The following is a 22,868-nucleotide window of genomic DNA, read 5'->3' as shown; positions in this document are numbered from 1 at the left end:
CATAATTATGATTAGTTGATGTCTTTTAACCTGTCAATATGTATCCTTCCTTCGCTTTAAATTTTTTTTATTTTATTGATCATGTTACTAATGCCAAGGAACTGCATGAATGCCGCACGAGGAACCGCATAAAAAAATTGACAGAATTGCAATTTTTGCACATCTCACCTCCCAAAAATGTTATAAAAAGTGATCAAAAAGACATATGTACCCCCAAATGATACCAGTAATAACTGCAGCCCGTCCTACAAAAGACAAGCCCTCACACAGCTACAAAAAATATGTGATGGCCCCTAAAATCTATTTCAGCAAATTCCATGTTAGAAAATCCTGATGCCGCTCTTTCCCTTCCGAACACTGTTGTGCCCCCAAACAGCAGCTTATGACTATGGGGTGTTGCCGTATTCAGGAAAAATGCCTAACAAATTGTGAGGTGCTTTTTCTCCTGTTATTCCTTGCGAAAATACAAAAATTTGGGGCTAAAGCAACAATTTATTGGAAATAAAATGTAATTTTTCATTTTCACAGCCAAGTGTTCCTAAATTCTATGAAACGCTTGTTGGGTCAAAGCATTCACTTCACCCCTCGATCATTTCCTTAAGGGGTGTAGTTTCCTTTGGGGTTTCCTTTGTAGGGGTACCTCAGGGTCTCTTCAAATGTGACATGGCACCTGAAAATCATTATGGCAAAATCTGCCCTCCAAAAACAATTTTGTGCTCATTTCATTCATTTATCTAAAATGTCCCAGAAGCTGTTTTTCAACAGCACAATGCCAGAGCTACTGTTAGCAGTCTGTGTGACCTAAATGTGTAACCAAGGCCTGCAGCATCTCTGTACTTTTCTCTCATCAACCACTTTGGAACTTCATTGGTCAGCAATTGTAAAGGGAGCTTCCAGCAGATCTAGATGACTTGTGTGCAGGGCCGGCGCCACCCATAAGCAGAGTAGGCCACCGCGCAGAGCGCACTCTGCCTGGGGGCGCCGGGACGTCACAACAGGAAGATTACGGGGTAGGGAAATATCATTAGACAAGAAGTACAGACTAGAGGAACAGGATCATCAGCGTCAGCGAGCGAGTATGTGGAGGGGGGGTGTTTTGGCGGCAATTTCAAATTACATAATGGAGCCTGCCTGGCTGGAGTGTGACTGCGCACAGTGACAGTCTCTGGGGGCAGTTCAGTATTACTTAGTGGGGGCACTGGGGGGCAAATTACTCAATGGGCAGTGTGCAGTGAGTTGTGCACTGTCTGTGGGGGCAGTTAGTATTACTTAGTGGGGGCACTGGAGGAAAAATTACGTAATTTGCCCCCCAGTGCCCCCACTAAGTAATACTAACTGCCCCACAGACAGTGCACAACTCACTGCACACTGCCCATTATGTAATTGTCTGTTGTGGCAGTATTACTTAGTGGGGGCACTGGGGGGCAAATTACGTAATGGGCAGTGTGCAGTTGTGCACTGTCTGTGGGGGCGCTGGGGGGCAAATTACATAATGGGCATTGTGCAGTGAGTTGTGCACTGTCTGGGGGGGGCAGTTAGTATTACTTAGTGGGGGCAAATTACGTAATGAGCACTGCCCATTGCGTAATTTTCCCCCAGTGCCCCAATAAATAAATACTGCCCCCACAGACAGTGCACAATACCCCCACTAAGGCTACTTTAGCGTTCGGGCGGATCCGTTCTGAACGGATCCGCTCATAATAATGCAGACGGAGGCTCCGTTCAGAACGGATCCGTCTGCATTATTTTTAGCATAGAACAGCTAAGTGTGAAAATAGCCTAGTACGGATCCGTCCAGACTTTCAATGTAAAGTCAATGGGGGACGGATCCGCTTGAAGATTGAGCCACATTGTGGCATCTTCAAACGGATCCGTCCCCATTGACTTACATTGAAAGTCTGGACGGATCCGCACGGATCCGCACGCCTCCGCACGGCCAGGCGGACACCCGAACGCTGCAAGCAGCGTTCAGCTGTCCGCCTGTCCGTGCGGAGGCGAGCGGAGCGGAGGCTGAACGCCGCCAGACTGATGCAGTCTGAGCGGATCCGCCTCCATTCAGACTGCATCAGGGCTGGACGGCTGCGTTCGGGTCCGCTCGTGAGCTCCTTCAAACGGAGCTCACGAGCGGAAACCCGAACGCTAGTGTGAAAGTAGCCTAAGTAATACTGCCCCCACAGACAGTGCACAACTGCACACTGCCCATTATGTAATGTGCCCCCCAGTGCCCCCACTAAGTAATACTAACTGCCCCCACAGACAGTGCACAATGCCCTCCATTATGTAATTTGCCCCCCAGTGGCCCACTAAGTAATAATGCCACAACTGTGCACTGTCTGTGGGGCAGTATTACTTAGTGGGGGCACTGGGGGGCAAATTACGTAATGGGCAGTGTGCAGTTGTGCACTGTCTGTGGGGGAAGTATTACTTAGTGGGCCACTGGGGGGCAAACACAAATACACAATGGAGGGCAGTGTGGGGGTCTGACTGTGCTGATCTGAGGTCTGATCGGGGGCTGTGTGGGCTAATATGAGGTCTGATGGGGGGCTGAGTTGGCTGATATGAGGTCTCTTTGCAGTGGCAGAGAGACTCACTGAGGCCAGCAGCAGCCATTTTAGTCAGATTACAGCCACTCTGCAGCTTTGTCTCTAATCTGAATGAAATGGCTGCTGCTGGCCTCAGTATCTCTGCGACTTCCGCTCTTAGGGTGACCAGACGTCCGGTTTTAGGCCGGACAGTCAGGTTTTTAGACGCCGGATCACACTGCGCTTACGTGACGTCACAAAGTTATCAGCGCTGCAGGTCCGGCAGGAAGTTGGGAACAGGAGCGTGGGAGCCACTGCTAGTCTGCCACTGCCCACTTGCCCAGTAGTCTGACTCTATACTACAGTCACTCACCCCACCTTGCCTTGTTCTCTCTCTCTCTGCCAGACATTTCTGCCAGCCTGAGCCAGGCCCAGGAGCAGCACTTATTCAGGCAGCCAAAGCCCACACTGAGCCCAGCCAGCCTCCAGCATTCAGCCTTTCAGCAGGTCGGTTCAGCAGCTTTAAGCCAGAGCAAGCTCAGGTAAGAGTTACTATCTGGACTGGCAGAGTTAACAACCTCGTATGTTCTGTATATTATTATATGTGAGCTGGCCTGGTATAAGTTATACATCTTCTGGTATATTAACATGTATGACTTATACCAGCTGTACATATAATAATATACCAGAGATACCCAGGTTATATCAGCATGGTCCACTATATCACTATATACAAGAAGATGTTATACTGTATATCATCCTCTTGTATATTGTGATATGGACCATACTGATATAACCTGGGCATCTCCTATATAAAACTTTATATGTATAGCTGGTATAAGTTATACATTGATAATTATGAGTGCAGACCTGTATGTATGTATGCAGAGTGTATTTGTATATACGTGTGTGTATATTATACATACATACATACATACACGCGCGGCGTGTGTGTTTGTGCTTCAGGGTGCACACTCAGAGTGTCAATCAAGCAGAAGAGGCTAAGAGAAGAGTGGAGGAAGCGTGACTACATGCGCTGCAGCTTGGGCTACTTACTCGGCGGCAATATACCAACAATAGCTGAACCCAGCAAATATACACCGCTCGATAAACAATCGTAAACCTCCTATAAAAAGCAAAAACAAACCCGCGGATGATGACCATGTAAATCTTTATTGAACAAATATGCTACCATACATAATATAATAAAACCCATTAAGGGAATGCAGAGGAGTGTGGATAAAAAGGCCTCCAAACCAGTAAATATAACAATAGTGATGATTGCATAAAGTCTCCTCTGCATGTGTGATACACCAAGGGATAACATTTTTTTTTAAAAAAGGTAAAAAAATGAATGTGCTGGGTGTAGGTCTTATTTGCAAATACATAGATGCGCCCAAAGGCATATACAAAACAGAGCCTATACACAGTCAAGAGAACAGCCAGCATAGAAGTAAAGTATCGGTATAAATCCTGGTACAAACACAAAAAGCGGTGACAAGCATAAAAATTGACAGATGACAAACCTGGCTGGAGAAACGGCCCGATGTCCGTTTCGCTTACTAGCTTTTTCAAAGTGCACTCTGCGGCAAGCAGCAACTATTTAATATTTTTTAATTTTTATTTTTTTATATATAACCACTGGGATCCCCTTAGATGCTTAGAATGGAAAACAATTGTTCCTGAAGGAATGCAGCGGCAGTGCACATGCGCAGCCAGCAATCAGTTCATTCTCTATGGGGTCTCCAAACATAGATGAGCTCATAATTGGGCACTCCATGGGAGACAATTTTTGTGATTAGTGAAGGATCCTGCAGTCCAACCCCCAACAACTAACTTGTTATCCTTTATCCTGTGGTTAGGTTAGGGCCGACACCACCTTTGCAGTAGACTGATTTATTCTGAGCAATGTCTGGACTAGAGTTGTTGCGATACCAAATTTTTTATTCGGTTTCGATACCATGAAAAAAGTATTGCGATACTCGATACCACGCGAAAAAAAAATTAACCAAAAAAGCCACGTGCATTCCGCATTTTTAAAAATGGCGAATCGCGCAGTTTTTTTTTTTTTTCTGTTCCGGCGTTCACCACCTAGATTTTTTTGTATATTTTAATAGTTTGGACTTTTCTGACGTGGCGATATGTAATATGTTTATTATTTATATATTTTATATGTGAAATTGGGAAAAGGGGGTGATTTATACTTCATATTTTGGTGGGGTTTTTTTTTTTACTTTTTTTTATTTTTATTTATTTAATAACTATTTCCCCCTTAGGGGCTAGAACCTGGGATTTTTCATCCCTTGTCCTATTCAGCCTGATAGATCTCTATCAGGGTAAATAGGACTTCACACTGTCCCCGTTGCTCTGTGCTTTGTGCACACAGCATCAGGGATGTTACCATGGCAACCAGGGCTTCAGTGGCGTCCTGGCTGCCATGGTAACCGATTGGAGCCCCAGGCTTACACAGCTGGGGCTCCGATCAGAAGCTGCCACTGAACCACCAATGAGGGGGAGGGGAGAGGACCCTGTGCCCACTGCCACCAATGATTTTAATGGGATGGGGGGTTGAGGGGGTGCACCACCAATGATAATTACCCCTTTATACAGGAGGCAGGTACTGGCAGATCACCGGCAGTTAACCCCTTAGGTGCAGCACCTGAGGGGTTTACTGCCGCTGATCGCATCTCCCTGTCAGGGGCAGGGTGCCGGCAATGCGATTCTGCTGCCGGCATCCGCCGGGTATTGTGTTAAAGACTGACTATATGGGACTCCAGACTTTCACTATTAGGCTACACAGAGCGGCGCCCAGCGATGTCCCAGCACTCACCATTAGTCCTGAGCGCCGCTCCGTTCGCCCGCAGTGCCCCATTACTGTCTCCTCTCCTGCTCCACATGCTGCTGATTACTATCGGAGCGATGGGAGGAGACATCAGCTTCACTAGTGGGCGTTCCTTCTTCCTGCGCTGCGATTGGACAGCGCTACAGCTAGGGAGAAGGAACGCCTACTAGTAAAGCTGATGTCTCCTCCCATTGCTCCGATAGTAATCAGCAGCATGTGGAGCAGGAGAGGAGACAGTAATGGGGCACTGCGGGCGAACGGAGCGGCGCCCAGGACTAATGGTGAGTGCTGAGACATCGCTGGGCGCCGCTCTGTGTGGGAATAGTCCGATCATTGGTGGCGCAGTGCGCCCGCCCCTCCTCCGCCCCCCTCTTCTCATTGGTGGCGCAGTGCGCCCGCCCCTCCTCCGCCCCTCTTCTCATTGGTGGCAGCAGCACAGGGGGAGGGAGGACAGCTTCCTTCTCCCCGTGCTGCTGAGAGAACATGAGCGCGTCGATAGCATTGCGCTCATGTTCAGAGATATTAGACTGCGCAGAAGCGCAGCCCAGTATCGAAAAAAACGGAAATCCCGGTATTGTATCGATACCGGGACAAAAGTATCGATTGGGTATCGAAATTTCGATACCCGCAACAACCCTAGTCTGGACCACCACGTAAGAAGTTGTCGGGTGCAGGTTTCAAAAGAAAAATAAAACTTCAAGAAGAAGAAGCCAAAAAAATGGCTGGATCGTTAAGCAAATTCTTCAGTGTTGATCATAAACAAGCCACACAAGCTGATGAGGAATCATATTGTGTAGCTGAAGACGATCCAGTGCATATGGACACAGATGAAGGACCTTCAACAAGCATGACAATGGTTGCTTGAACATCAACAACTCTTATTGATCAATCTGTTATAGAGAAAAGTTACACAGATACTGAAGAAGTGACCTCTCTAAAATCACCAGAACCAACAGAGCAAGAAACGGAGATTACTGCATTACCATTGGATATCTCTGATCCAGCGAACTGGCCAGATGTCGTTACTACCTCATTTCGGGATACCATCGTAATGAAAGGCCCAGCAAAGCCAAGTAAAGACTTTGCATTTCCAAGAGATGCATCTAAGAGACGTTTTACAGCAGTCCATTACAAACGCCACCTTGGAAATGGAGAAGTGCAGAACAGACATTGGCTAATTTATTCTACCACGCTAAACAGAGTGTTTTGTTTTTGTTGCAAACTGTTTGCAAAGCAACAAATAAGTCTGACTGCTGGAGGTGTCGATGACTGGAGAAATATATCTCATATTTTGAACGCACACGAACAGTCAGCATCTCATCTTGCTTCTGTGGGAAGGTGGAATGAGTTATTGATGAGGCTTGGATCAGAAAGAACTATTGACCAGTCTTATCAGAGATTGTTAACAGCAGAAACTCAGCAGTGGCAAAATGTTCTCCAGCGCCTTGTAGCCATCGTCCAATATCTTGGTAAGCAATGCTTGGCTTTCAGAGGAAGCAGTGATACACTTTACAGTGAAAACAATGGCAATTACTTGCAACTTGTGGAGATGCTGGCTACCTTTGATACCGTGATGCAGAACCACCTTACAAAAATAACTAATGCAGAAATTCATTGCCATTACCTGGGAAAGGACATCCAAAATGTATTAATTGGCATCATTTCCAAAGAAATAACAAGACGGATTGTCTTACTTTTAACAAATGCCAAATACTATTCTATTATCCTTGACTGCACCCCAGATGTTGCTCTTGTGGAACAGATGACCATCATTGTTAGATTTGTGTCAATCACACAAGGGGACTCAATAACTGCAAGCCCTGAAGTGAAAATTGAAGAAAGGTTTCTTGGATTAGTCCCAGTATATTGTTCAACTGGAGAAAGTTTGACTGAATCCATTCTGGCAGAGCTTGAGAAACTTAACATACCATTAAAGGATATGAGAGGTCAAGGTTATGACAACGGGTCTAACATGAAAGGCAAGCACTCTGGTGTCCAGAAAAGAATCAGAGATTTGAATTCATGTGCCTTCTATGTTCCTTGCAGTGCTCATTTGTTAAACCTTGTTTATTGCCTCCCCCCCTCCTAAGGGTGGTGGGTGGGAAATAGGGGGTTGAAAATTGTTTTCTTTAAGTATAGAATACTAATGTTTTTTGATAAATTGGAGACTGTAATCTATTGTTAATATGGAATTTTATTATTGTTAAGTTGATATGTTAAAAATAAAAATTTATATAAAAAAAAACAAAAAAACCTTGTTGTCAATAACGCTGCTATGAGTTGTAGGAAAGCCAGTTCATATTTTGGTACTTTGCAGAAAATATATGTGTTTTTGTCTGGCTCAACAAACCGCTGGGACATTCTAAAGAAGCACATCAGTAGGCTGACTGTGAAGCCACTATCAGACACAAGATGGTCTAGCAGAATTGATGCCATTCGTCCTTTTAGATTTCAAATGTCAGAAATATATGACACACTGATGGAAATTGAGGAAGATGCAGCATTTTCTTCTCTTGCAAGAAATGAGGCTGCATCATTGGCACAAGAGATAAACAACTTTACATTTTTGTGTTTGACAGCAATGTGGTATAGCATATTAAATCGCATAAACAGAGTAAGCAAACTTCTTCAAAGCCAAACTATTTACTTACCAGATGTGGTGGAGCTTTTAGAAGCCAGCAAGAGCTACTTAGAAAATGATCGTTCTGACACTGGATTTGAGGAGTTACTTACAGAAGCAAAAACGATGGCATCAGAAATGGAAATTGATCCTGTGTTTCCTTCTACATCGCATAGGCACAGAAAAAAAAAGAGACTTTTTTCCTATGAGGGAAAAGATGAACCAATCCAAGATCCCCAAAAACAGTTTATGGTTGAGTGTTTCTATACCATAAAGAAAAAATTATGGGGGGTTCAGCCCGCACAACCCTATGCAGGTGCACATTGCTATGGCGAAATACAGATACAAACGCAAAAACACAAATGCAATCGCACACTGTAAACCAGCACTCTGCCCTGCCTTTATGCTGGATGTTGAATAAGGCATTGGTGTACATTTTGGCCAAAGCGTAATAAGCCACTCACCACGTCAAGGTCGCCTTCATGAGTGGTCCCTAACACTAGTTCCTACCTGTTATGGGCCATGACAGCCACACAAAGTCCAGGGAGCGCAGGTACAGCATGCACGCCAAGCACACTCTGCTTTTAACCCCGTCCGGTGCCATTACAGCTTTCATCGGATCCAGGGATGCAAGTACCAACATGCATGCTGAGCCCACTATACACTTCTCCTGGAGCCAAATGGCTACTGGTAGGTGCTATATAAGGGGTTAAAAGCAGAGTGTGCTTGGCGTGCATGCTGTACCTGCGCTCCCTGGACTTTGTGTGGCTGTCGTGGCCCATAACAGGTAGGAACTAGTGTTAGTAGGGACCACTCATGAAGGCAACCTTGACGTGGTGAGTGGCTTATTACGCTTTGGCCAAAATGTACACCAATGCCTTATTCAACATCCAACATAAAGGCAGGGCAGAGTGCTGGTTTACAGAGTGCGATTGCATTTGTGTTTTTGCGTTTGTATCTGTATTTCGCCATAGCAATGTGCACCTGCATAGGGTTGTGCGGGCTGAACCCCCCATAATTTTTTCTTTGTAGTATATATTGGAGGCGTGGCGATCTCCAAGCAGCCATGCACACCTGACCAGTTAATCTGCCCTGGAGGCTGGTTTTAAAGTCAGTATAAAACTGAGTCTGCTTATATAGCACCTACCAGTAGCCATTTGGCTCCAGGAGAAGTGTATAGTGGGCTCAGCATGCATGTTGGTACTTGCATCCCTGGATCCGATGAAAGCTGTAATGGCACCGGACGGGGTTAAAAGCAGAGTGTGCTTGGCGTGCATGCTGTACCTGCGGTCCCTGGACTTTATGTGGCTGTCGTGGCCCATAACAGATAGGAACTAGTGTTAGGGACCTCTCATGAAGGCGACCTTGACGTGGTGAGTGGCTTATTACGCTTTGGCCAAAATGTACACCAATGCCTTATTCAACATCCAGCATAAAGGCAGGGCAGAGTGCTGGTTTGCAGAGTGTGATTGCATTTGTGTTTTTGCGTTTGTTTCTATACCATCTTGGATGTTGTAATCAAATCTGTTCAAGAGAGATTTGAACAGCTTAAAGATCATAGCAACAACTTTTAATTTTTGTATGACATTAGGAAGCTTAAAGACATGGATAGAGAGCAACTCTTAAAGAGCTGTATGGAGCTACAAACAGTATTAACTGATAAAAATTCAAAAGATGAAGATATTGATGGAATGCAGCTGTATGAAGAGCTCAGTATTTTGGCTCCTGTTGTATCACCAAGCATGAAACCAATTGACGTTCTGGGCTATGCCGTCAGGAATGGTTTTGCTCCAAATGGAGCAATAGCACTTAGAATACTGCTGACACTCCCCATCACAGTGGCTACAGGTGAAAGAAGCTTCTCAAAACTGAAAATCCTAAAACATTATCTGCGTTTTTCAATGTCTCAAGAAGGTCTGGTGGGACTTGCCATGCTGTCTATTGAGAATGCCGTTGCTAAAGATATTGACTTTGAAATATTGCTGAAGGACTTTGCTAATGCTAAAGCAAGAAAAGTCAATTTTTTTGTAGACCCAATAGCCTTGGTGACATTATGGTTTTACAGCATAATGATCACAGATTGGCACTTGCATTATTGATTGTATTTAGGTTTGTACTGTTATGCACTGTTATGTTAGTTTGCACTTTGTTGTTTTGCACTATAATTTAATCACAAGTTGCACTTTTGTACTTCAGTTTATTGACCTTTTTATTTTTTTGTACTGTATTTGAGGTGTTTGGAATATTAGTCTTTAATATCTCTCCTGTCTCAAAATGTTTTTCATTTTTATTTATTTATTTTACCATTCTATACTGTTTTAATATTTATATTAATTTTTATGTTATGTTTGGAAAACTTGTTGGCACTTGATATATGTGCAATGCTGCTATTTTATATTTTACATATGAGAAAATGTTCACAATTCAAATGTTTTACTTAAATGATCTATTTTGCTATTTTTTTTATTTTCTCGAAAGGCTAATTGGGGGAGGGGGATTGTAATGGGACTTCTGTAGAATATCTAAAATTAGCTGGTCAAGTAAAATGTTGCATGCAATAGGTGTCCGAAAAAGGGGGTGGGTAAAGGGGCGTGGTCAATGGGCAGAGTCAAGGGGCGGCAAAATTTTCTTTCGCCTAGGGTGGCAAAAATCCTTGTACCAGCCCTGCTTGTGTGCCTAAAGTAGATTCAGCATGGCAGAACATTCCTCAGACAGTAACCTAACTGATAGCATGCCAAACCGTGCAAGTGCCTGTATTTCTAAATGTCACGCTCAAATTCAATACTGAATAAATCGTGATGGTTTAAATATTTTGTTTTCATGTTCTTATCAATTATAATTTGATTAGTTATACAGATTCTTGTCATATAACTGTATTGTTACTGTTTTGCTCCTAAAATTCTAAATTAAAATTTTTATTATTGCGACCTTTCGCTTGGGAATCAACTTTATAACATACTTTGCTATTAGGGAATGTAAGAATAGGTTGTAATTTGTAGTATACAAAAAGAAAAAGATTGGTCCACCACCATGAGCAAAGCAGTAACAATACATTTACATGACAAGAATCTGCATAACTAATCATATGCTAAATAGTTGCAAGACGAATTTATGTATGAGATAGCCAAGATGATGGTCTATAAAAATGATGGTAGTCTCACGTTCAAAGCTTTAGTGGATGGTGAGATATGGAGCCTGAAAGTCAAAAGTTCAAAACAGTGTTACTCTTTTGCTCGTCAGTGTACATATATTTGTGTTAGGGGCTCATGATAGTACAGAGTAAAATACCATAATGAACGTAGGATGGTATAAAATAGCAAGTCGGTTGTGGTGTGCCGGAACTGACGATGAGGTACGCCTGAGAAAGAAGAGGGCTTACCAAGGAAAAGAAAAGAAGAAAAAGGAAAATAATGTGGTGTGGTGGGAGGGTCATTCAACGCTGACCTCGAATGGTATGGAGCCAGGTAAGGGGTGTCCCTTAAATAGGCTAGGAGTAAATAATGAGCCCCTCCCACAATCACAGGCCAGCTGACCTTTATACTTGTGTTAGGGGCTTATGATAGTACAGAGTAAAATACCATAATGAATGTAGGATGGTATAAAATGGCAAGTCGGTTGTGGTGTGCCTGAACCGATGATGAGGTAGGCCTGAGAAAGAAGAGGGCAAAAATGTAACAATCAAATTTATTACAAACGACCAATACAAATACACATATCAACCAGACATGTCTTTGAAAGCATTTCTTAATTCTTGTACTGGGTTTAGTATGTAGCGTGAGTACTTTCACACTAGCGTTCGGGGCTCCGCTTGTGAGTTCCGTTCAAAGGCTCTCACAAGCGGCCCAAACACTTCTGTCCACCTCTAATGCATTCTGAGTGGATGCTGATCCGCTCAGAATGCATCAGTCTGGCAGCATTTGGCCTCTGCTCCACTCAGCAGGCGGACACCTGAACGCTGCTTGCAGCGTTCGGGTGTCTGCCTGGCCGTGCGGAGGCAAACGGATCCGTCCAGACTTACATGGTAAGTCAATGGGGACAGATCCATTTGAATATGACACACTATGGCTCAATTTTCAAACGGATCCGTCCCCCATTGACTTTCAATGTAAAGTCTGGACGGATCCGTCTGAGGCTACTTTGACACTTAGAATTTTTTTTACAATATAATGCAGACGGATCCGTTCTGAACGGATCCACCGTCTGCATTATATGAGCGGATCCGTCTCAGACGGATCCGCTCTGAACGCAAGTGTGAAAGTAGCCTAAGCGGATGATTTCCAGCGCCCCAGTGCGTTAATAACATGAACTGGAATGTTAACACTGGAGGCTGCTCCTATGCGGAAGGAGTGACCCGAGTAGTTAGCTGGGTTGAGGCCCAGCTGTCACGGATGGTGTTGCAGCAAACTATAAGTCACAAATAAAGATCCAACTGACTTGATCACAAACTAAGGAACATATGGGTGAGCCCTATAAAAGCCCTATGGCTCTCCCTGACTGCTCAGCCCATGCAAAGATCTTAATGATAGAAAATTGCATGCCCCCGTACCTAGACTGAGTGACACCTGAAAACCCTACAATAGTGAGGGGACACGACCACCGGCTCCCTGCACTTAATACGGAGCGAGTCAGGGTCACCTAGACTAAAGCCAACAGGAAAACACAAATAAAGGAAAATACTTATCTGAGGAACCAGCAGTTGCAGCATCTAGCTGTGAGCACAATCCAGGAAGTTGTATAAACCGCAAAGTGATGCAGTATGGGAGGGGATATAAAGGGATGCAATCAGTGCAACTAGATGACAGCTGAGAGAGGGAAACGAGATGACAAAACAAAACCAAAACAAATGAACCTAAAGCAAGAGGTACTGAAGAACGTCTGTCAGAGCTTCTCAGAGATCTGGCGGTGACAGTACCCCTCCTTCTACTAGTGGACTCCAGACACTCAGAGCCCACCTTCTCAGGATGGGATTTATGGAAAGCCCTGATGAGACGAGTGGCCTTAATGTCCGCCACTGGAACCCACATCCTCTCCTCAGGACCATAACCCTCCCAATGAACGAGGTACTGGAGAGAACCGCGGATAATGCGAGAATACACAATCCTAGAGACATGAAATTCAAGATTACCATCAACCACAATCGGAGGAGGCGGCAAAGAGGAGGGTACAGTCGGTTGGGCATAAGGTTTTAATAGGGACCTGTGAAAAATATTATGGATATTCTAAGTCTGAGGAAGATCAAGATGAAAGGCAACGGGATTGATGACGATCAAGATCTTGTAAGGCCCAATAAACTTAGGACCCAACTTCCAGGAGGGAACCTTTAATTTGATATTCTTAGTAGACAACCACACCAGATCACCCACATTCAGGTCCGGACCAGGCACATGTCTCTTATTCGCCACACTCTTATATCGCTCACTCATCCTCTTCAGATTACCCTGAATCTTTTGCCAAATAAATGACAAAGACGAGGAAAATCTCTCCTCATCAGGTAAACCAGAAGACCCCTCTCCAGAGAATGTCCCAAACTGCGGATTAAACCCATATGCACCAAAAAATGGTGACTTATCCGAGGACTCCTAGCGACGGTTATTTAAAGCAAACTCAGCAAGGGACAAAAAACAACAACAATTCTCCTGATTCTTAGTCACAAAACAGCACAGATATGTCTCCAGATTCTGATTGACACGTTCTGTCTGGACATTCGACTGCAGGTGAAAAGCAGAAGAGAACGACAACCGCACCCCCAAGCGAGAACAGAAGGCCTTCCAGAATCTGGAAACAAACTGCGTGCCCCTATCAGAGACTATGTCTGAAGGAATGCCATGCAGTTTGACAATGTGATCAACAAATGCCTGCGTCAGCGTTTTAGCATTGGGTAACCCAGGAAAAGGAATGAAATGTACCATTTTGCTAAAACGGTCTACTACTACAAAAATCACAGTTTTCCCTGAGGAACGAGACAGGTCCGTAATGAAGTCCATGGACAGATGCGTCCAAGGATGGGGAGGAATGGGTAACAGCAGGAAAGGACCCGATGGCCGTGAATGAGGGACCTTGGCACGAGCGCAGGTCTCACAGGCTGCCACAAAACCCCCAACTGTCTTATGAAGAGCCGGCCACCAGAATCTCCGAGCAATGAGATCCACTGTGGCTCTGCTCCCTGAGTGCCCAGCAAGGACAGTATCGTGATGCTCCTTAAAATCCTTGAGTCGTAAAGCGAGAGGCACAAACAACCTCCCAGGAGGACAAAGATCAGGGGCCTCTGCCTGGGCTGCCTGAACCTCTGCCTCCAAATCAGGGTAAAGAGCAGAGATGACCACCCCTTCAGCCAAAATGGGTCTTCAAAGTTCCCCCCTCCCGGAAAACAACGTGACAGGGCATCGGCCTTCACATTTTTAACCCCAGGGCGGAACGTGACAACAAAATTAAACCTGGAAAAGAATAAAGACCATCTGGCCTGTCTCGGGTTGAGACGCTTGGCTGACTCCAAGTAGGCCAGATTCTTATGGTCAGTAAACACGATAATAGGGTGTCTGGCTCCCTCTAGCCAATGGCGCCATTCCTCAAAAGCTAATTTGATGACCAACAATTCCCTATCTCCCACATCGTAATTTCTCTCTGCGGAGGAGAGTTTCTTTGAGAAAAAAGGTACACGTTCACCATTTGGCAGGAGAGGGACCCTGAGACAAGACCGCACCCACACCCACCTCAGAAGTGTCCACCTCAACAATGAAAGGTAGAGAGACATCAGGTTGTACCCAGATGGGAGCGGAAGCAAAACTCTCTTTGATACTAGAAAAAGCCTTACGCGCATCTACCGACCAGGAGGAAAAATCTACCCCCTTTTTAGTCATATCAGTGTGTGGATTAACAACAGAGGAATAATTCAAAATTAACTTCCTGTAATAATTGGCAAAACCCAAAAAGCGCATCAGCCCCTTCTGATTCTCAGGAAGCTCCCAATCAAGCACAGCGCGGACCTTCTCAGGGTCCATGCGAAAACCAGAAGCGGAGAGAAGAAAACCCAGAAATTGAATGTCTGGAACCGCAAACACACATTTTTCCAGTTTAGCGTACAATTTATTCTCCCACAGAATGAGCAGGATCTGACGTAGGTGGTCCCTATGAGTTTTGAAATCAGGAGAAAAAATCTAAATGTCATCTAGATACACTAGTACAAATTTCCCCATTACATGATAAAAAACGCTGTTCACAAAATGTTGAAAGACGGCTGGAGCATTCATCAAACCAAAAGGCATAACCAAATTCTCGAAGTGACCCTCAGGGGTATTGAAGGCCGTCTTCCATTCGTCCCCCTTCCCTGACCCTGACCAGGTTGTATGCCCCTCTTAAATCCAACTTAGAAAAAACTTTAGCTCCAAAAATCTGGTTAAACAGGTCCGGGATCAGAGGAAGCGGATAAGGGTCACGAATTGTGATACTTACTGTTCAGCTCCCTGAAATCCAGACATGGTCTTAAAGAACCATCTTTTTTCTTAACAAAAAAAAAACACAGTGGCAACAGGTGACTTCGAGGGTCGGATGTGTCCCTTTCTCAGGCTCTCAGAGATATACGTACGCATAGCGACCCTTTCAGGTTGGGAGAGATTGTATAAATGAGATTTAGGCAGCTTGGCGCCTGGGATGAGATTAATAGGGTAATTGTACTCCCGATGAGGGAGCAGCTCCTGGACACCACTCTCTGAAAACACATCTGAAAATTCAGAGAGAAAAGATGGTACAGTCTTGGTGGAAACCTCTGAAAGAGACGCCGAGAGGCAATTCTCTGTGCAAAAGTCACTCCAACCATTTATTTGCCTTGCTTGCCAATCAATGGTGGGGTTATGTTTAGTGAGCCAGGGTAGCCCCAACACTAGAGGAGTAGGTAATCCGCTTAAGACTAAACATGACACATCCTCAACATGAGCATCACCCACAGTCAAACGGATATTGTGAACTATGCCCTTTAACGATTTTTGAGAAAGTGGAGTGGAATCGATAGCAAAAACAGGTACATCCTTTCCCAAAGTTCATACCTGGAAACCATGCGTTATAGCAAATTGACTATCAATGAGTGTTACGCTGAGCGCTCCGGGTCCCCTGCTGGCCTCGGAGCGCTCACAGCGTATGCCCCCAGGCAGCACTCCAGTGTCTCAGCGTGTGCGTCCTCGCTCTGTAGGGCGCGCGCGCCGGGACTCTTAGATTCAAAGGGCCAGTGCACCAGTGATTGGTGCCTGGTCCAAAGGGGTTATTAAGGGTTAAGGTTTGTGAGAGGCAGTGCTGACTTAATTAGGCTGCACCTGTGCACTGCCCATTTATACCTTCTCCTCCCACAGCTTCCTGCCGGATCTTTGTGCCTTGTGCCTCAGAGAAAGCATTCCACTGTGTTAGTTTGCCTTGCCTGTTGCCGAACCCGTTGCTACCGTCTACTCGCCTTTGAACCTTGCCGCCTGCCCTGACCTCTGCTACGTCCGACTACGCTCTTGCCTTCTCCCTGTGTACCACGCCTTATCAGCTGCCAGAGAGGTCGAGTTGTTACTAGGGGACACGACCTGGTAGTTACCGCCGCAGCAAATCCATCCCGCCTGGTGAAGACCAGTAACTGCTTAAAACCGGTCCTTTAGTACAACCCGCGCCATCGCCTCTCTGGTCCAGAGGATCCACTACCTGTCCTGCCGGTACGTGACAATGAGATTGACAGCTGCTCCACTATCTACAAAAATCTCACAATGTTCTTGCTCTCTAGCGCCACCCTGGCAGGTAGAACAAAACGGGAACTACAAGCAAATGGAAAACCTTCAATTTCCGCATCAACCTTGCCAATAGTAACAGATAGAATGTTTTTAGAGGATTTTTTTCTTTTTGTTTCTTTATTGCCCTAAAAAAAACTCCCTGAATCTCCTAGAGGGGAAAACATTTGCCAAATGACTTATACCTCCACAACAGAAACAAACCCTCCTCGGAGAGCTGAATCCTCTATTATTAGAGGCAAGCAAACCCAGCTGCATTGGCTCCTCCTTAGAGGGGATTGAGAGAGACTGAGACCCCCTGCGTACTGAATGAGACAGCCCCACTGTCCTTGGACTAAATATGACAAGAAGGAGTGATCTCTCCTCTCTCTCTAAGACGCCTGTCAATACGAACTGCCTGAGACATGGCAGACTCCAAGGAGGCAGGTCTCTCATGAAAGGCAAATGCATCTTTCAATCCCTCCGAAAGACCATGGCAAAATTTACTTCGAAGTGCAGCATCATTCCAACCAGAATCAGCTGCCCATCTCCAAAATTCTGAATAGTATATCTCTGCGGACTGTTTACCCTGGCACAAAAGACACAGTCTAGATTCAGCCAGAGCAATACGATCCGGATCATCATATATCTGACCCAGGGCTACAAAAAATTCATCCACGGATCGGAGGGGCCATGCCCCCACCGGTAGTGAAAAGGCCCAAGACTGAGCGTTATCCCTGAGCAGCGAGATGATGATCCCCACCCTCTGCTCCTCATCACCAGAGGAATGGGGAAGCAGGCGACAATGGAGTTTGCAAGCCTCTCTAAAACAAACAACATTCTCACTACCCCCGGAGAACGTATTCGGAAGCTAGATCTTGGGCTCAGTACAAACTCCATGAACGCAAGCAGAACCGGTCACCTGAAACTGAGAGACAATTTTACGGAGATCTGCTACCTCCAGTGAAAGACCCTACACGCGGTCAATCAAGGCTGAAACCGGATCCATGCTTAAGACTGTTTTGGCGGTTTATAATATCACGGATGGTGTTGCAGGAAACTAGAAGGCACAAATAAAGATCCAACTGACTTGATCCCAAACTAAGGAACATATATGTGAGTCCTATAAAAGCCCTAGAGCTCTCCCTGACTGCTCAGCCCATGCAAAGATCTTAATGATAGAAAATAGCATGCCCTCGTACCTAGACTGAGTGACACCTGAAAACCCTACAATAGTGAGGGGACACAACCACTGGCTCCCTGCACTTAATACGGAGGGAGTCAGGGTCACCTAGAATCAAGCCAACAGAAAAACACAAATAAAGGAAAAGACTTATCGAGGAACCAGAAGTTGCAGCTTCTAGCAGTGAGCACAATCCAGGAAGTTGTATAAACTGCAAAGTGATGCAGTATGTGACGCAGTATGGGAGGGGATATAAAGGGATGAATCAGTGCAACTAGATGACAGCTGAGAGAGGGAAACGAGATGACAAAACAAAACCAAAACAAAAGAACCTCAAGGAAGAGGTACTGAAGAACGTCTGTCAGAGCTTCTCAGAGATCTGGCGGTGACATCAGCTGAGTGAGTAAAGACCTGACGTAGGTCATGAAGGTCGTAGTGGTGAGTACCGAATCTCGTAAAATGAATAATGGTGGTGATGGTAATGAGTTATGATGCTGTATGTATGCATCGAGAGACTTGGCGGGTGTCATGGAACCATGAACCGGACGTACAACAGAGATAAGTGGAAATAAGAAGGCTTTATTAAAAATCAAGCTGTAAGGCGAAAGTCCAAACGGATGGCTAAACCGAAGCAGGGTCTTGCGAAGCCAGAGGTCAGGAACCAGAAGGGTGGTCAGACGAAGCCTGGATAAGGAACCAGCAGGGTAGTCAGACGAAGCCTGGATCAGGAACCAGCAGGGTAGTCAGACGAAGCCAGGATCAGGAACCAGAAGGGTAGTCAGACGAAGCCAGGATCAGGAACCAGAAGCAGCAGAAGTCTTAGAAGCATGTGAACACAGGAGGACCAAGCAAGGAACTGAAGCCACAGACCTCCTATATATATGAGCTGGGCATCCAGCTCCTCCCAGTGGGAAGGAGAAGCCGCAGGGTGGGAGGCTACAAGAAACCCAGAAACCAAGATGGCCGCCAGCACATGTCAAACGAAGGGGAACAGCAAGAAGGTAAGACCATGACAGTACCTCCCCCTCAAGGGCCCCTCCTACGCGGAGTAAAGAACGGTTTCTGAGGGAAGCGTGCGTGGAAGGCTCGGAGCAAGGCAGGAGCATGGACATCTGCGGAGGGAACCCAGGAACGCTCCTCTGGACCATAACCACGCCAATGGACCAAAAACTGCACCCGACCGCGGACCAGGCGTGAGTCCAGGATATTGCTCACCTCATACTCCTCACGATTGCCCACTTGGACCGGACGAGGCCGAGGAACCGAGGAAGTGAAACGATTACACACCAGTGGCTTCAACAGGGAGACATGAAACACGTTGGAGATCCGCATGCCAGGAGGAAGCGCAAGGGCATAGGCTACCGGGTTTACCCTGCGAAGCACTTGGAAGGGACCAACAAAGCGAGGCGCCAGCTTGGGAGTGGGCACTCGAAGGTTGAGGTTGCGGGTGGACAACCATACACGGTCTCCGACCTGGTAGGAAGGAGCGGGCGCTCGTCTGCGATCAGCCTGGAGTCTCTGACGCTGCGCAGAGACCTCAAGGGACCTCTGGATCTGTACCCAAGAAGCACGTAGGACGGAAAGGTGATCCTCCACAGCCGGAATATCCTGTGGAGAGAATAACTCCGGTAAGACGGCAGGTTGGAACCCATAATTGGCCATGAAGGGAGACGTCCCAGAGGAAGAGTTCACCGCCGTGTTCCTGGCAAACTCAGCCCAAGGCAGGAGGTCAACCCAATTGTCTTGGTGATCGGAGACATAGCAACGAAGGAATTGCTCCAAGGCCTGATTGGATCGTTCTGCGGCCCCATTGGACTGAGGGTGGTAGGCCGAGGAGAAAGAGAGATGAATCCCCAACTGGGAGCAAAAGGCGCGCCAGAACCTGGACACAAACTGACTCCCCCGATCCGACACAATCTCCTTGGGCAACCCGTGCAACCGGAAGACCTCCCTGGCAAAAATCATGGCCAACTCTTGTGCAGAGGGTAACTTCTTGAGAGGAACACAGTGGCACATTTTGGAAAACCGATCCACTATCATGAGAATGACCGTATGGCCTCGGGATGCAGGGAGGTCCACAATGAAACCCATCCCCAGGTGTGACCATGGACGCTCCCCGGTGGCTATGGGTTGCAAAAGGCCCAACGGAAGGTGCCGAGGGGACTTACTCTGGGCACAAACGGAGCATGCCGCTACATATGCGGCGATGTCGGAACGTAGAGAAGGCCACCAGAACAGACGTGAAACAGCCCAGGACAGCTGATTCTTTCCAGGATGCCCCGCGGTCTTGGAGTTATGGTAGGTTCGCAACAACCGAGTGCGCAACTCCTCAGGCACAAAACATCTGCCGTTGGGTCTCCCAGAGGGAGCACCAGATTGAGCCGCCAAAATCTGCTCACCCAGGGGAGAGGTCAGGCTGGTGCGAATGGCGGCCAGGATCTGATTCGGAGGTATGACCAAAGTCGGAATCGACTCCTCCCCGGACAGCTCGGAGTACTGCCGTGATAAGGCATCCGCTCTGATGTTCTTGGAACCGGGTAGGTAGGAGACCACGTAATTAAAACGTGACAAGAACAGAGCCCATCTGGCCTGACGTGGTGTCAATCTCTTGGCCTCAGAGAGGTAGGTCAGATTCTTGTGGTCCGTCAGGATGAGAACCGGAACCACCGAGCCCTCGAGCAAGTGCCTCCATTCTTTAAGGGCCTGCACGATGGCCAATAACTCCCTGTCACCAATCTGATAGTTGCACTCCGCGGAAGACAGTTTCCGGGAGTAAAACCCACAAGGAAGCAGAGGGCCCTCTGGTGTTCTACGCTGAGACAGGAGGGCGCCTACTCCCGTCTCAGACGCGTCCACCTCGAGGACGAAAGGCAACCCAGGGTTGGGATGCGACAGAATCGGAGCCGACACAAAGGCGGACTTTAGAGCCTCAAAAGCTCGGATGGCCTCGGGCGGCCAGACCTGGGGATTACTGCCCTTCCTGGTCAGATCCGTGAGAGGCTTGGCTAGCATGGAAAAGTCCCTGATGAACTTCCGATAATAATTGGCAAAGCCCAAAAAGCGCTGCAGGGCACGAAGACCACTGGGCTGGGGCCACTGTAAGACAGCCGAAACCTTCTCAGGATCCATGGAGAACCCCTCAGCGGAAATGATGTAACCTAAGAAGGTTACCTGGGATCGGTGAAATTCGCATTTCTCAAGCTTACCGAACAGCTTGTTCTCTCGTAACCGTTGCAACACTCGTCTGACATCCAGAATGTGGGCCTCCATGGATTCAGAATATACCAAGATGTCATCCAAATAGACCACCACACACTGCTGCAACAGGTCACGGAAAACATCGTTGATGAATTCCTGGAAGACTGCGGGCGCATTGCACAACCCAAAGGGCATAACCAAGGATTCATAATGACCGGTCCTGGTGTTAAACGCGGTCTTCCACTCATCGCCCGCCTTGATCCTTACCAGGTTATATGCCGCCCTCAGGTCGAGTTTGGTAAAGACCGTGGCCCCTTTGAGGCGATCGAACAGCTCGGAAATCAAGGGTATCGGGTAAGCGTTCTTGATCGTGATGCGATTGAGACCCCTGTAATCGATGCAAGGCCTCAACTCACCGCCCTTCTTTTTCACAAAGAAAAATCCAGCCCCTGCCGGGGACGAGGATTTGCGAATGTGTCCGCGTGAAAGCGCCTCCCTCACGTACTCCTCCATGGCCTCATTCTCCGCTACCGACAGTGGATAGACTTTGCCACGAGGAGGAACGGCACCAGATTGTAACTCTATGGCACAATCGTATGGGCGGTGCGGAGGTAGGGCAACTGCACGCACCTTATCGAATACATCCCGGTACTCCTCGTATTCAGGAGGCAACAGAGAGTCCGAGGAAGTACACAGCAACTTGACAGGCCCATGGATGCAACTAGCCCCACACTGCGGTGACCACGAGAGGATCTCGGCCGATTTCCAATCGAAAGTCGGATTATGCTTCTGGAGCCAGGGGTACCCCAAGACCACCGAGTAGTGTGGAGACGAAATAACCTGGAGACAGACCGACTCTCTGTGAACACCAATGGCCATCCCCACTGGAAGGGTCTCATGAGTCACGTGTGGCGGCAGAAGGGGTCTGCCGTCTATCGCCTCAAGAGCCAGTGGGGAACCTCGAGGCTGCAGAGGAATGGAATTGGCGGCAGCGAACACACTATCAATGAACAAACCACCAGCACCAGAGTCCACCAACGCCTGGGTCGTCACCGAGCCCCCGACCCAGGAGAGGACAACAGTAATCAGTGGTTTGTCAACACGGGAAACCGGGGACGAGGAGACTCCACCCAAGATCTGCCCCCGACAGGATCTCAGGTGCGAGCGTTTCCCGGACGGTTCGGGCATGCCAACCGAAAATGCCCACCGAGACCACAGTACATGCATCGGCCCTCGCGTCTCCGGAGTACCCTCTCCCCCTCGGACAGGCGAGCAAACCCCAGCTGCATGGGTTCACCCCCAGACAAGTCATCCCCAGGAGGCGTGGGAGGAGAGGGAGGCACGGGTGGGACAGCAAACGTAGGCGCCAATCTGTTAGAAGGCCTCCGCAGGCTCTCCTTAAAGGAAGGTCTCTCCCTGAGTCTGGTGTCAATCAAAATCAGGAAAGAAATAAGAGACTCGAGCTCCACTGGTAGGTCCTCAGCTGCAACCTCATCCTTCAAGGCATCCGAGAGACCATGAGAGAAAGCAGCGACCAGAGCCTCATTATTCCAGCCCACCTCTGCTGCCAGGGTACGAAACTCAATGGCGTATTCAGCTACGGATCGTGAACCCTGTCTGATGGACATAAGGAGCTTCGCAGCAGAGGCAGCACGAGCCGGCACATCGAATACCCTCCGAAGAGAAGCAACAAAACCGGAAAACTCGGCAACCACCGGATTGTTGTTCTCCCATAAAGGGCTGGCCCAGGCCAAGGCCTTGTCCGAGAGCA

The sequence above is a fragment of the Bufo gargarizans genome, chromosome 10 (assembly GCF_014858855.1).
Source record: "Bufo gargarizans isolate SCDJY-AF-19 chromosome 10, ASM1485885v1, whole genome shotgun sequence".
Taxonomy (NCBI): domain Eukaryota; kingdom Metazoa; phylum Chordata; class Amphibia; order Anura; family Bufonidae; genus Bufo; species Bufo gargarizans.
Note: the sequence above shows the minus strand (reverse complement) of the source record.